Source organism: Aegilops tauschii, chromosome 4 (assembly GCF_002575655.3).
Source record: "Aegilops tauschii subsp. strangulata cultivar AL8/78 chromosome 4, Aet v6.0, whole genome shotgun sequence".
NCBI classification, from domain to species: domain Eukaryota; kingdom Viridiplantae; phylum Streptophyta; class Magnoliopsida; order Poales; family Poaceae; genus Aegilops; species Aegilops tauschii.
This window is the reverse complement of record NC_053038.3, coordinates 506,022,554-506,039,255: the sequence shown is the minus strand read 5'-3', so window position 1 is coordinate 506,039,255 and position 16,702 is coordinate 506,022,554. Positions and strand designations below refer to the sequence as shown.

Genomic DNA, 16,702 nt, shown 5'->3' with positions numbered 1-16,702 from the left:
TAGCACGAAAGTTCGGGAGTCCTACTCCGTCACGACTCGGAGTATGGCGTGATATGGAAATCCAAAACAGAGTAACAAAATACTGGACTCAGACTAGGACTGGTGGCGGAGATGAATATGGTGGAACTCGGACTGGTGACGGAGATGAATATGGTGGAACTCGGACTGGTGGCGGAGATGAATCTGGTGGAACTCGGACTGGTGGTGGATATATGTTGCAGGTGGACTCGGATTGGCGTGATGGCGGCGAATATGGACTCGGATTGGCGGTGAATATGTGGTGGTGGTATATGGCAGCGGTGATGAAGTTGGTGCGGTGGTGGTATATGTTAGCAGCGATAATGATGATGCGGTGGTGATATATGGCAGCGGCGACGTGACAACCTGTGAACAGAACTCGAAACTCTAAAGGACTAGACGCTAAGACCAGCAACCTGACACGATGATGTAACCGCAAATTCAACAAAGCAAATACGGAAAAGATTATGCAAAGGCTCAGATTGGTTCGGATATGATGAACTAACCCTAAAATTTCTTTTGGCTTTTTCGTGGACTATAGGTATGAAGAACAGACTCGATCTAAACTACGAAAAACTGTAAAATCTCACCGAGCAACCTGGAAATCTGATACCACTTGATAGAGGCAAAGGTGTCCCGTCTTTTGATGAGATGGTGGCTATCGTTTTGGAGGAAGTCAACTTTGACGATCCAACTACGAACGTGCGAGGACGTCGCGCCTTAGCAATCGCTAAACCAACTCCGAGAGGTTATTGACCACGCCGGAGCATGATCAACCTGACCACGAAGATCTGTTTCCTGCAGGCAAACGAGGAACAAGCAAGAAACTAAGATTGCAATCTGGATATTGCGAATATAAGAGGAAAGCTTTATTGATCAAGATGGGGTTCTGTGACGTCTTGGTCTGGTCGTTGAACACAAACGAAGTACGCAAAGTTGCAGCTATGGTGAACTTTTAATCTAAACAAAACCCAAAGTCTAAACGATGCCCTAAGGGCTGTATATATGGAGGAAGAGGGGGGGAATTTCGTGGCCCTTGGAGGAGGGGTCCGAAATCAACCCTAACTCTTGTTTCCCCACACATACGGACTCTAAAAATAGCCTATATTCAAGTATTTCGAAATTACATGGGCCTGGCCCAATAATAAGGTGACGCATCACCTAGAATAGCCTCTGGACGAAATTTATGAAGTGGCATCTTGTATATTTCGTCCAAGGCTTCATGCACTCATTATGGTGACTTCAAAGTCCTGAAATCATCACTGGAACTCTGTTCTTGTTTCCCTTGCGCATGCCATCAACTCTATGCTTGTTCTTGCTCCAATGTTCATCCTTCTCCAAGCTAGGCCCTTCATTTGTAAGCAAAACAAATGTATCCAATTTAGGCAGCATCATATTCTCATGAACATTAGAATCATTACCAAGAAACGAAAGTAGCTGGTAATTTAACTGGCGTGCGCGAGCTCTAGTAATTGGTCCAGTATGTATAGTAGCAGGGGCTGTGGGTGTAACAATGGTATTGATGTTCTCGTCACTATCCCTGTTGCATGCCCGACGCCGATGTTGATGGTCGCCGCCAGGACGCATCCAATCGGCAGGCGAATGCCAGCGGTGGTTGAAGTTGGAGGCGGGAGCCGCGGAGGAGGGAAAGGGACAGGGAAGAGTGTAGAGATGGCGCCTCTCAATTACAGTTTTTGTTTGCACGGTGAGGCTCTCGATCAGGCTCTATCACCTCCGTGCTCGATTTCTCTCTCGGTTGGTGGATAGTAGCAAAGAGAAAGAAGAAGAAGGAAGCGTCTGAGAGGTCTGACGGACAGTGCCAGCCACAGGACCGCGGTCGTGGCGACCCGTAGCCTTACCTCCATCGGAGCGCCTGGGATTCTTCTTCTGCTAGCTGGCCAGCTGCTGCCTGAAATGGTGCCCTCCTCTTCCTGTCGGTTCCTTCCTCCTTTCATCGGGCGTGGTGTGTTGGACATGTCACATGCGTGGTCGCCGGTCGGCGGCCAAGGAGCTCTTATGCGCGGCAGGACAGGCGCCGTGTGCCCTTTGACCACGCAAAGAGCGCAACGAGTGGGAGGCAAGTCAGTGGGAGATGGACAGGGACGGGCCTGCATGCCTGTGTTTGTCCTCCCGGGGACGAGGTATGCCGCGGTGCAGTCATGCATGCTTCACCCCTTCCGGCCCATCTCGACGGCGCTACACTGTAGTACCAGCAAGTCACGACAAGACCGGCAACGCCTCTGCATGCGGGCAGCACGCTTTCAAGGCCCACTTGCAGTTCGCCGTAGGCGCCATCACCGAGTGTATGTGCTCTCCGTCAACAAGAGCACGAGCAGCAGCATGTACACCAGGCCGCTGCGTTGTTCGTCCTTCAAGGTTAGTTGCAGGATTATCCGGCAAAAACCAGTCATGTACTCACGAGCTACTTCCATCTGAAGGACATACTGTTGTTTGCGAGCCGTGTGCTGTTAGCTCTCTCTCTCTCTCTCTCTCTCTCTCTCTTTGTATTTCTTTGGTACGTGTTTCATGCATGCGGCTGACGTGCTACTCTGGTTGACTTCTTCTGTTTGAAGTATGAGAGAAATCAAATTCCTATGTATTGTGAGCCTTCCAATTTATCTATGCATCTTTTGATGTACTTGAGGTGCAGGAATCTACAAGCAAATTTCATAATGGAGAGAGAAGTATTAGTTAATAACTAGCAAGATGCCCGTGCGTTGCACGGAACATCAAGATCATGTGGGAGAAAATGATGAACGAGGGAAGGCCTTATCTGCAAATGTGGAGAGGAGTGCGGGTAAATTGTCATAGTTTTCTTCCTATCCATTAGATATAGATCGGACGGCCTATATTGCAGGATGGCAGGCACACCATCATCACCAACTCTGCTTTTTATAAGATAGTTAATAACATGCGGAGCTCAGTGAATCAGAAACTGAGCGTTCAAGCAAGAAAAGGCCAAATCGTTGGAGCGGGAGGGAGATAACTGCGCTTTCAGGTGGCATTATTATTCGAGTAAAAGTGTGGACATACTACTAATTTAGTGTTTAAGGTTTTTGCAGATTGAGCTTTTGCAGTATCATGAATTTTCACTATTTTGATGATGTGGTGACCGCATGAGGCACAATCATATTTATTTTTGTATTAGGATTTTCTTTTGAAGGAATGAAAACAGAGATGCAAAGAATATTTCTGCATATATTTTTTGGAGGGTGTTTTGGGCTACCTATCCTCATCTGATGAGCATGGAATCTATGATTGAACTAAGCGGACATAAATTACAGATAGTTTGGTGCTCCCTTTCTCTGCATTTTTGTGGCTCTCTATATTGTTTTTGTATTAAGCTGATATACATAACTTTGTTAAGCTACTTTAGGACATGACAAGATACATCTTTCAAATTTCATGCCAGACTTTGTTCTTTTGCGCCGGTAATTCAATTTATTTTCTTAACTGGACTGCTTACATAATGGTGAAAGGGTGCATTAATTTATGTTTCACAGTTTATTTTATCCATGCAAAACTCCATGTATTATTACGATTTGAGTTGAGGAGGTTTTTCTCTATCATCAATTCACAAATTTAAGTGAAAAAATTATATTGATTCCAGTTTGAGTTGATCCAATCTCTATATTGAGAAGCTATCACGAGGTTGACCTTAGGTCGATGGTTGTCTTGAAATAGTCCTTAGTAATTACCTTCGTGTTCGGTCCCATTAAACAAACCAAGTAAGCATATCTATTTGCATGCCCCTGCAAACCAGAAAGAGATGATGTCAAACTAGAAACCAATCAACAGTCAAAAATTTAACACATGAGTCTTCCTTTTATCACATATGTAATTTGAACATAAAGTATTAATAAAGTTCTGTATAATTTCATCATCGACACAAATCCGGAAAGCGATCAAACATGGATGCTATGAATTATTGAAGAATCAAAATTTTATCATGCAATATCAATATGTATTCCCCTTTATCTACAATGCATTGATTCTTTTTATGCAATAATGATTTTATCTATGAAAGATTTCATTATCTGTACCAATATGATGTTTATATATACATTGCAACATAAAAATTAAAGTTGAATAAGAAACAATTGAATAATTAATCAAATAGTTAACAGTTAAAGTTTAATATAACCATATACAGAATTTATCGCATAGTGTATCAACAGGCGCGGCGTGTTGTATACAATGCCAATAGGTAGACCTTATTAGTAATATGTATCAGCGTGTAAACTTCCGTTCATCAGTATGTATCATGCATAGCTGCAATAAATGTCCCCTTTTCCATCTTCTTTTATTGGACTCATCGGATATATTCTTTCTGGGTTTTAGCCATGGACGATTCTATTGTTACAAATATAAAAATGCACTTTACGATCCGTATAAATACAATGTAACGATGGGCGCGGCGTGCCGCCACGCGGGCTATGCTAGTATATATGATATTAGACAAAAGGAAGCAATGATATTACTTGACGATATCATATATTGATCTCGTAGTGCTGATACATATTGTTCTAAGAAATTTACAATGAGCATAAGCAAATAGAAACTTAGTTTTGATACATAGTGTTTTAAGAGAACCCAGTGGTGATACATAGTATTGGCGCATCATATAGATGGTTATAGTTATGAGCCGATGATCATCAGGCAAAGCCATTGATATATATGCCCTAAATATCCATTGGCGGTCCATCATTACCTAAAACAGAGATTCCTTCAATATCATCGTCCAGGCTCCAATAACATATGTTTGTCTGTTGGAGATCATACTCTAACTGTGTCATTGCGTCATTCAGACGATCAACAACATATCTTACATGTGACAAAACATGATTTAGATTTTCATCTTTGGATGTTGATCCTCCTGCGAAGTTGGCATCTATTATACGGTAAAGTTCTTTTGCTGCTATGTGATTTCCATTGAGGTTGCTAGATTTAGGTGAACTAGCAATGTGGCCCGCTCGATGCGCGGGCTAGCATTTTATAAAGTTAAATGTTGAAACCATATTGTTTGATTTGTCTAAAGAAAAAGTTGAAACCAAATGTTATGAAATTTTCAAATATATGACTACGACGAACATAGTTTTATCTTCGACATGTTAGGGTTTTTATTGATATCTAAATATATGTGTTATCCCTTCATCATTTACTTCCTAATTATGCATGACATAAAGAATTATTTATTTATGATCGGTCAAGTAGCTCATATTATATTTGTTATTTTCTGTTTTTTTACCATGCTACTTGGTTATATATTTTTCAGTAAACACAAATTAATAGTTGTCATAGTGTTAGTGTGGTTCTTGGTAAATTTTCTAACGCCGTGCAAAATTCACATATTTATTTTAGTGATTTATTTTATTTATGTACTATACATATCCAATAAATGTTTGTTGGTAAGACACGTGCATTCAGCAGTACCAATGGTAGCTTATATTTTCACGTTGCATGGTTTGCTTTCACAGTGTCCACTTTCTAGAAAGAAATAACGTGTACTTCCTTTGGAGGAAAAATAACATTGTCCACACTACTACATGTACAAAACGTCATTGGTTTCTGGGTCACACCCGTCTGATTCTTCACTTTCCCCATTATGTAGTCTTCTCAACCTCTCAGTTCTTCTTACATGTTTTTTTAGGCAGAGACCGTATGACAATTGTTCTACGGTGATTTTCGTTAAAAGCAATTCAAAGGGTGTGTACAAAAGTGGTCAGAATGAAAAGGAGATGGCTAACCCATCTAACCAATGCCAGCTCTTGGAAAGATGTCTAACTCAAGGATCTTTCAGACTACAAACGTGTGGCAATCCAGTCTTGAAAATTTTGAAGGAGCTGGTGCTTAGTTCTATGATGTAGCAACTCTAGATCTTTCTTGAGTAGCAGCTTCCATCATGTGGTGCTCGGATTAATATGCTTAAAGATCTTGTTGTTCTTTTGCATCCAAATATGCCGGCAACTCATAATGACAATGTTCATGGCCACTCCATTTGGTAATTCATTCAAAGACAGCATGATTTCCTGAATGAAAAATGTGTCCCTCCTCTGATTAGGGTTGATCTGGTCCCAGCATTGCAGAGCAAATGAGCAGTCCAAAAAGAGGTACCATGTGGTCTCTTCAATTTGCTCATAACATAGCACACATTGGTAGGAGGGGAGGTGAAATGATTTCCTGAGAAGCAGACTTATTGTGTTGAGCCTATCTTCGATCAGACACCAACAGAAAATTTTGTATCTCTGAATAACTGTTGATTTCCAAATCTTCTAAAAATTGGGGTGTGCCATCTCTCCTCTAATCAGAACTCTGTAAAGTTTGACAGCAGAAAAGGTTGCAGAATTCCAACAGTAGCTCCATATATCCTGGCAAACATTACAGAGTTCTGATTCAATGCAAGGAGAGATGCGATCTAATGTTAATCGAACTTGTTGGAACTGGCCAAAGGGTTGGGCAGAGAGGGGCCAAGCTGTTAAGGGCAAAATAGAAAAGCTCGGGGTATTGTTGCTTAAGAGTGTTGTATTCCAGTTATCAGAATAGAGTTTTCTTTATGACACATCATATGTTTTAGAGTGACAGTTGCCTATGTCATGATATGAGAAATATAAGTTTGTTGGATAATTAAATGGCTGGTTGTTGCCTGATACTAAATCAGTACACATAAATTTTTAATAAGTCATAATTTAATGATTCATGCCTAGAATTAAAATTGTGCTCTTCTCATGTGCATGATCAGTTAGTGCACATGGCCAGACTTCAGGTCGCAAGCTAGTCCATGGCCAGTATGCAGGATGTACAACTATAAAAAGAAAGTGTAGTGTTGTATCTATTAACACAAAGAATCGATCACGTGAAAAACATAGTCTTTGTTTATTTATCATTTGATTCCAAGTTCCCGAAAACATGACCATTGAATCTGATTAATTAATCTTTATTTTCCTTTACTACAACAACTTCATGCAATGTAGTATATTACTCCCTCCGTCCCAAAATATAAGACGTTTTTTGACACTATCATAGTATCAAAAAACGTCTTACATTTCGGGACGGAGGGAGTATATAACAGAAATAGAACAGTAGCAATTATTCCGGTGTACTCCTTTGTCTCGTTACTATCTCCTATCGCAGTGTCATTAGATTTTGAGTGTGCAGTTTGTCATGGCAGAAAATCAGTCAGCAAAGGGCAAATTTTGGTGGACATGATGATGATATTTCACCATGTTACCAGGTAATGTGTCTTGCAGAATAGAACACCATTCCGGAAACACTGAAAGCTAAATTTGTAAGCATGCATCATTTGTAAGCTAAAAATGTATATGAGAACTTATCATTATTATGGTTGAAAGGCATGCTTCTTAACAATAGTTCCAGACAAAATCAAATAGCGATGTATTCGAGAAAAATAATCAAATAGCAATATGTAAGAAATAATTATCTATATGTTAGCATTCACTTTTAAGAAATTAATATTTCATCTTCTGTTCTTGCATGCTAAGCCAAGTAAAGTGTTGGTTAGGTGGATATAACTGGTCAGTTGAAGGTGTAAATCATAAAATAGGGGTGCAGTAACGTATTCCATGCCTAGAGAAGGATCTAGTTACTAAGGATCATTTTTTTAGTTACTAAGGATCATTAAGCAGCACGACAACTATGATTACGTTAACTATGATAGCCTTAGGAAAAAACTTATAAAAACAGAGTCTGTGACGGACCTTATGGACAAATTTATTCACCCTTAATGTGTAAAGCATGTCCTTTTCCGAATAAAATATTTGGAATCAACGAAATAGGTCAGAAAACAAAACATAATGCAATTATTGGTGCTTGTTAGTTGTCCTGGTAGGATCCTATCCAGCAAAATGTAGATATCGAGCATTGTAATTTGAAAACTATCTTTTTTAAGGAGAATTACACGGATCTTTACTGCACAAATTTTCTTATACTGCAGGTGTGTTTACTCTTTCAACCTCCTGCGTTTATAAAAGAACTCTTGGCAAACTACATATACTTTTGTAAAGTGCAAGGAAAAAATCATGAGTATCACACACTACGAATCTCATATGCCAATCAATTTTACTTATCTTAAGAAAATGATTTGACTACTTCATGTTGGCAAGTGCAACTTACCAGTACCAGTGAACTGAATGCCAAGAAATATCTTGCACGCAAGGCATGGTTTCTCTAGAGAAGTAAGTGGCACCAAGTTCCTTGGTAAGGCAAGAAATTGAGAGGAACAATCTAACGTAGTCACTATGGGTTGCTTTTAGGATATCAGCGAAGGTAGTTGTGCATGTTTTGTGCAGCTCCATACAGTCAGTTGTATGTGCATGCACTCTTTGTAACTCCAAGCAAATCAGCTTCAAATTTCTAGTGTACGTGAGCTACTCCAGTGCTTGTGTGTGTGTGTGTGCGCGCGCGCGCGCGCGTTTGTTTGTTTGTAGATTGCATCGCATGTTTATGCTGCAACTTCTTTTGTCTTCTTCTGTTCGAGACAGACTTCGAGTATAGCAGCCCACACACATAGTTGTTCTCTGATCTTCTACTTTGGTTCTGGGACCTAGCTAACCTGTAATTTAGCTAACAATATTCATACTTGATAGCACGTTTGACTGAATACACGCACCTGAAATTCAGATCTTGTGGTTAGATGACTGAGCTTCCTTCCAAGCAACCGAAAACACCATTCCAATCGTCCTGGTTCAGTGATGAATTTACAGTTGATGAATGGAGCAGAAATCATTGTATTGCCAATCCGCTGCAGCCTGCAGTTCCTCGCCGGCTGTCAGATCGGCTTGAATCCAGCCAATACACCCCATCCTCTGCTACATCTACCATGGTGAGAATGATTCATTAATTGACAAAAAAAATAGAAGCTCGATTGCTTCATGGTCAGAACAGGAAACTGAGGCGATTAGAAGGTTAAAGAAGAAAGGGATTAGGAGAGATACTGGATTGGGTTGGTCGCCCTTTTTTAAGATCGGTTACAGAGCTGGATGGATCTAGGACGACTTGAAAAGTGGATGAAAAAGGATTAAGAAGAGGCTGGACTGGATCGTGGCCATTTATCACATCATCGACAACATCGTGGGAATCTGGAAAATAATGGCACCAACAATTGCAATCGGCGAAGCAAGGAAAGATGAAATACATGTACGTACTATGTACCTCTCTTATCAGCACGTAGGTCATCGGAGAATCGATTCAGGCTCAGCAACTCCGGGCGCAACCCCACCGATGTGAGATCCTGAGCGGCCAGATAAACCCTAGCGCCAGGACGTGAGAGCTGCCTCTCTTTGCAATGCGATATATTTTTGACAAAACTATTGGGCACCCATTAATCCAATGTTTTTTTTGTAATTAGGTAAGATTATGGTGAAACATTTTCTTCTTTTATATTATAATAAATGGCAATGGTGGGTAAATTTCATGTAAATCTAATCTAATGGCTATATAATTTTAGCCAATTAAATAAACGGTTAGATGTTTCTAATTTTTGTGGTAATTTTAGCCTATTTATCTTTTTTCTGGGTAGCCCGTTAAGCGCTTTTTTTTCATGTAAATCTAATCTAATGGCTATATAATTTTAGCCAATTAAATAAACGGTTAGATGTTTCTAATTTTTGTGGTAATTTTAGCCTATTTATCTTTTTTCCGGGTAGCCCATTAAGCGCTTTTTTTTCATGTAAATCTAATCTAATGGCTATATAATTTTAGCCAATTAAATAAACGGTTAGATGTTTCTAATTTTTGTGGTAATTTTAGCCTATTTATCTTTTTTTCTGGGTAGCCCGTTAAGCGCTTTTTATATATAATAGATAGATGATGTTGTCATCTTGTCATCACTATAGATACAAAAATTTCTCCAACATTACGTAGGAGTAGAAACCACTTTCTACAAAAAGTTCAATTGGGTCAAGCAACGGGAATGAGAACCGAAAAGGATACAAAGGAGCAATATTTCATGAAAGCATGGCTAGGCCAACTCTTTGTTGGCTGCAAGCGATCATGATGTTACAGCCTATAGCTCCAACGGCTCAAGATCATCTACGAATAAGGACCCTACACCATACTCCAGCCTTTCAGTGACACATGCATCATATGAAAATTCACAATAGCAATGTGAGACTCATTATTTAGGTAAATTTCATGGTATTAGGCATGAAACAACAATTCCTGCTATATAAACACAAAATTACCAAATTATGGAAGGTACTAAGGAACCATAACACTTTTCAGTAAGAACTTCATGGTGAGCACTAAAACTAAAATCAACCAAACGATGCACTTTAAAATGAACTATCATTTCAACTGAAATGTGTTAAGAAGTCCCAATTGATCACTCATGATATGAACAATGTTTGTACCATATATACAAAGCATACCTTGGTATGGTAGTCACTCTGTCCTACTCAATTGAACTTCATAATGGACCCAACCACCCCACCCCACCACCACCATCTCCCCCGCGCCACCAGCCTCCCCTGCCCCGCCTTCCTATCCCGCCCAACAACCACCAGATCCGATGGGATCCGGCTCCACCTCTCCTCGTCACCCCCTCCCCAACCGCCCAGTCACCAGCCAAGGCGCACTGCGGCACCGCCCTCCCTCCCGGCTAGCCGCGCCGCCAAGCCATGGAGCTACAGCCCCACGCGGGATCGAGGTGCGCCGGTCCCTGCGACCTGGGTAGCGCGCACGGGGCAGGGGGAGGGCGGCATGATCCACTCGCCAACGCCTCCCTCCCCTCTGCATCTGCCTCCACCGACCCTCGACGGACGGAAAGGGAAGCGCTAGAGGGGGCTCGGCAAGGTCTGGGTGCCATGGGAGGAGAGGGATGGCGGATCCCCCAACCCCCACTTCCTCTATTTGGCGGCCTGGCAGCACTCCCGCATCGATGCAGCTCACTTCGTCCATACGGGTGGTTGTTTTTGGATCGAACTGCAGCTCACTTCGCCCAGTGTCCGGAACAGCGTGAGCGTGCGGGCATCCCTACCCTGCAGCCAGGCGACAGCACCCGTGCAATCCACGTGCTGGCGAGCGAGCACATCATGCAGTGCTGTCGAGCGTGGCGTGCAGTGCAGCTCGCCTCGGCGTGCAGTCTACGGCTCTCACCTGCAGCTCTCTCCTACTTCTTGTTTGCAGGCGGCGAGAGACATGTGCACTGCACTATGGTGGCCGGCGGCATAATTATTTCTTTAGTAGTTCATCTTTGCTGTTCCCTTATGGCATCCTGCAGTACGTACTGCATATACATGCAGTTTTTTTAATGCGAAGATAACAATATAATGATGTAACAGAAAAGTTCTAGAACAAAAGAACAAAAATAGTTAAAATAATGCAGTTCACTAGTCTTGTCTAGTAGTTTGGACGTAGTAATAGAAAAGGTTTACCAGAGGGCTGATGTGCCTGGCAGCGCCGCCATACAGTTCGCCGGCGATGCCAGAGATGCCGCGCACGCGAGCTGTTCAGATGGCCCTGGTGTGCAGCTCAGATGGGCGTGCGCGATTCAGTTAGAAATTTTCTTTTTTAAAACTATTCAAGGATATGACCAAGCTGGTGCAGGTTTCTGATCTAGTGCAGCTCGGTTGGTCCCCAAAATACAGTTCTGCTGATCCTCTATTGCAGCTCCGGCGGGTGCTAGTGCTGATTTTGTGTGTATGTATGTGTGTGTGGCTGTGTAAAACAATTGATGGATGTATTGTGCCCATGAACATCATCAGCGACCATAGACAGTGGCGCAAAATAGAAAGTGTGCGTGCAGTTTGGTTGGCTCGATCGTGCAGTACTTTGTGTTTTTGTGCGGTTCACTTGTTCTTTAAAAAAAATCAAAATAATGTTGGTGGGAGGTAACATTCTTTTGGTGCAATGTAATTTTTAATGTAGCCCATTTGCCTCTTTCATGCAGCTCACTAAACATTGACCATGTAGTCCAGTTGAGACTAAAAAAACTCAACAGAAACCAAAACATCTTGAAGAAGTTCACTTCTTATCAGATGTAGTTCACTCGCTCAGTCTCTGCGGTCCACTTGTTAGAAAAAAAAGTCAAAAGATTTTTTTATTTTATAAAATGACGAAAGAAACCATGAAGTTCACTTGCCTGTCTGATGCAGTGCGGTTTCTGGTCTGAAGCAGTGTGCTCATGTGTCTCATGCAGAAAACACGATGATTTGGGTGTCGCGAAAAACAGAGTGTCCGCGTTTCGGTAAATTCAAAATTGCTCTTAAACCGTAAGGAATTAGAGAGCGTGTTCTACATGAAAAAATTGTGCCTCGTCGATATCTTTCCAGCGGCATATAATTTGAATCATTCCGATCAGCGCTTTGTAAAAATTTCGAGAAAAACGGCCGCTGCCTCACGTCGTCAGCCGCACGATTTTCAAAATTAACTAAAAACCGTAAAGAATCTCAAAAACACTTCAACATATGAAAGTTGAGCCTCGTCCGTAGCTTTCCAATGGCATATCGCACGCCTCATTTCGACAAACGGTTAAAAAAACTGGAGCGAAAACGGTACCTAAAAATTGATTTTTTTTAAAACAGTTCCGCGATTTGGTAAATTTAAAACTGCTCTTAAACCGTAATGAATTAGAGAAAATAATATATATGAAAACGATGCGTCTCGACGATATCTTTTCAACGGTGTATCATTTGCTTCATTCCGGCGAGCGGTTTAGAAAAAATGTGAAAAAACGGTCGCTGCCACTAGTCGTGCGCCGCACCATTTTGGAAACTGCTCTTAAACCGCGAGGAATCTCGAAAAGTGTTCAACATGACGAAGTTGCGCCTAATCCACAGCTTTTCAACCGTATATTACACGCCTCGTTCCGATAAACTGTTCAAAAACTAGAGTGAAAAAGGTTCCCGAAAAAACACAACGCACAGTTTTTTTACGACGGGAAGTTCACTCGTCTGAGTACTACAGCACACTTTGTTCAAACAATGACATGCTAATATTAGCAGAATAGACCGGCTGTGTGTGTGTGTATATATATATATATACATCTGGGTTATTCTGTTTCGCATAACAGAATATTATTCTGTTACCCTACTTAAACTGATGGTTTCAGGTGGTTGTACTGATGTATTCGAGCGGTTGAACTGATGTTTTCATTTCTGTTTAACAAATCGTCTTCTTTAGTTCAAAATTTTTTTGCAATTTTTTTTGTCGTAATGGGGCGTGTCATATATCGTTGGAAAGCTCTTGACAACTATATTTCAAGTATATTGAACGTTTTTGCAAAATCATCATGGTTTACGAGCAATTTTGAAAAAAACTGTTTTTTTTTCAAAACCGAAAACGTAAATTGTATTTTGGACTCAATTTTCAAATGATTTGTCGGAATTGAGCAAATAAGATGGCGTTGCAAAGCTGGTAAAAATACGCATCTTTCACATATCTATTGTTTTTTCAAATTCTGTACAATTTAAAAGTAATTTGAAAAACGGTGAAATTTCAGGCGAAACGTATTTTTGCGCTTTTTTGTAAACGGTTTGTCAGATTGACGCAAATGATATGGCATTGGAAAACTATGGAAAATGCACAACTTTTTCGTATTGAAATGTATTTCTCATTCCTTACGGTTTAAAGACGAATTTGAATACGGTCAAATTTGATTTCGAACGCGATAATTTTAAAAAGTTTATCAAAATGAGGCAAATAATATACTGTTGGGAAGATATCGAAAATGCGAAACTTGATCATGTTGAACGTTTTCTCAAATTCGCAACCATTGAGGAGTAATTTTGAATATGGTGAGACCTGTCGTGTCGTTTCCCGTCAGAAAAAATAGAGTACTTGTGCTGATCTATGTGCATATTTGTACTGAGGTATTTTTCACAGAGTGATTTTGAATGGTTCCAACAAAAGAGTACTTGAGTTGATGTCCGTATGAGTTTGTACTGAGCATGTTTTCACAAACTAGAGTTTATTCTGTTTTTTATATGGTTCTCATAATTTTATAATGGTTTACGGTATCATAGTCCCCGAACTTGCATGGTTTATATCATTGAACTGAATGATGTTTTTTCAAAAGGAAATTCACTCGCCTGAGTACTGCAGCACACTTTCTTCAAACAATGACATGCTAATATTAGCAGAATAGACCGGCTGTGTGTGTGTATATATATATATACATCTGGGCTATTCTGTTTCGCATAACAGAATATTATTCTGTTACCCTACTTAAACTGATGGTTTCAGGTGGTTGTACTGATGTATTCGAGCGGTTGAACTGATGTTTTCATTTCTGTTTAAGAAATCGTCTTCTTTAGTTCAAATTTTTTTTGCAATTTTTTTGTCGTAATGGGGCGTGTCATATATCGTTGGAAAGCTCTTGACAACTATATTTCAAGTATATTGAACGTTTTTGCAAAATCATCATGGTTTACGAGCAGTTTTGAAAAAAACTGTTTTTTTTCAAAACCGAAAACGTAAATTGTATTTTGGACTCAATTTTCATATGGTTTGTCGGAATTGAGCAAATAAGATGGCGTTGGAAAGCTGGTAAAAATACGCATCTTTCACATATCTATTGTTTTTTCAAATTCTGTACAATTTAAAAGTAATTTGAAAAACGGTGAAATTTCAGGCGAAAGGTATTTTTGCGCTTTTTTGTAAACGGTTTGTCGGATTGACGCAAATGATATGGCATTGGAAAACTATGGAAAATGCACAACTTTTTCGTATTGAAATGTATTTCTCATTCCTTACGGTTTAAAGACGAATTTGAATACGGTCAAATTTGATTTCGAACACGACAATTTTAAAAAGTTTATCAAAATGAGGCAAATAATATACTGTTGGGAAGATATCGAAAATGCGAAACTTGATCATGTTGAACGTTTTCTCAAATTCGCAACCACTGAGGAGTAATTTTGAATATGGTGAGACCTGTCGTGTCGTTTCCCGTCAGAAAAAATAGCGTACTTGTACTGATCTATGTGCATATTTGTACTGAGGTATTTTTCACAGAGTGATTTTGAATGGTTCCAACAAAAGAGTACTTGAGTTGATGTCCGTATGAGTTTGTACTGAGCATGTTTTCACAAACTAGAGTTTATTCTGTTTTTTATATGGTTCTCGTAATTTTATAATGGTTACGGTATCATAGTCCCCGAACTTGCATGGTTTATATCGTTGAACTGAATGATGTTTTTTCAAAAGGAAATTCACTCGCCTGAGTACTGCAGCACACTTTGTTCAAACAATGACATGCTAATATTAGCAGAATAGACCGGCTGTGTGTGTGTATATATATATATACATCTGGGCTATTCTGTTTCGCATAACAGAATATTATTCTGTTACCCTACTTAAACTGATGGTTTCAGGTGGTTGTACTGATGTATTCGAGCGGTTGAACTGATGTTTTCATTTCTGTTTAAGAAATCGTCTTCTTTAGTTCAAATTTTTTTTGCAATTTTTTTGTCGTAATGGGGCGTGTCATATATCGTTGGAAAGCTCTTGACAACTATATTTCAAGTATATTGAACGTTTTTGCAAAATCATCATGGTTTACGAGCAGTTTTGAAAAAAACTGTTTTTTTTCAAAACCGAAAACGTAAATTGTATTTTGGACTCAATTTTCAAATGGTTTGTCGGAATTGAGCAAATAAGATGGCGTTGGAAAGCTGGTAAAAATACGCATCTTTCACATATCTATTGTTTTTTCAAATTCTGTACAATTTAAAAGTAATTTGAAAAACGGTGAAATTTCAGGCGAAAGGTATTTTTGCGCTTTTTTGTAAACGGTTTGTCGGATTGACGCAAATGATATGGCATTGGAAAACTATGGAAAATGCACAACTTTTTCGTATTGAAATGTATTTCTCATTCCTTACGGTTTAAAGACGAATTTGAATACGGTCAAATTTGATTTCGAACGCGACAATTTTAAAAAGTTTATCAAAATGAGGCAAATAATATACTGTTGGGAAGATATCGAAAATGCGAAACTTGATCATGTTGAACGTTTTCTCAAATTCGCAACCACTGAGGAGTAATTTTGAATATGGTGAGACCTGTCGTGTCGTTTCTCGTCAGAAAAAATAGAGTACTTGTACTGATCTATGTGCATATTTGTACTGAGGTATTTTTCACAGAGTGATTTTGAATGGTTCCAACAAAAGAGTACTTGAGTTGATGTCCGTATGAGTTTGTACTGAGCATGTTTTCACAAACTAGAGTTTATTCTGTTTTTTATATGGTTCTCGTAATTTTATAATGGTTACGGTATCATAGTCCCCGAACTTGCATGGTTTATATCGTTGAACTGAATGATGTTTTTTCAAAAGGAAATTCACTCGCCTGAGTACTGCAGCACACTTTGTTCAAACAATGACATGCTAATATTAGCAGAATAGACCGGCTGTGTGTGTGTATATATATATATACATCTGGGCTATTCTGTTTCGCATAACAGAATATTATTCTGTTACCCTACTTAAACTGATGGTTTCAGGTGGTTGTACTGATGTATTCGAGCGGTTGAACTGATGTTTTCATTTCTGTTTAAGAAATCGTCTTCTTTAGTTCAAATTTTTTTTGCAATTTTTTTGTCGTAATGGGGCGTGTCATATATCGTTGGAAAGCTCTTGACAACTATATTTCAAGTATATTGAACGTTTTTGCAAAATCATCATGGTTTACGAGCAGTTTTGAAAAAAACTGTTTTTTTTCAAAACCG

At 39.7% G+C, this 16,702-nt stretch overlaps 1 long non-coding RNA gene across 3 annotated transcripts; it reads right to left on the bottom strand.

Annotated features, from left to right (window-relative positions):
• Window positions 1-906: 906 nt before the first annotated feature.
• LOC120963148 (uncharacterized) lies at window positions 907-12,031 on the bottom strand. 3 transcript variants are annotated; one of them, XR_012182660.1, is made up of 4 exons: window positions 10,404-12,031; window positions 8,645-8,849; window positions 3,717-3,770; window positions 907-1,367 (listed from the first exon to the last, which is right to left on the bottom strand). It is a non-coding gene; the product is annotated as an uncharacterized lncRNA (long non-coding RNA). The 3 variants fall into 3 exon arrangements; XR_012182659.1 differs by lacking the exon at window positions 907-1,367 and having other exon boundaries at window positions 1,374-3,770; window positions 10,404-12,030; XR_006663159.1 differs by lacking the exons at window positions 907-1,367; window positions 3,717-3,770 and adding an exon at window positions 3,784-6,386 and having other exon boundaries at window positions 10,404-12,022.
• Between the last annotated feature and the right edge of the window lie 4,671 nt (window positions 12,032-16,702).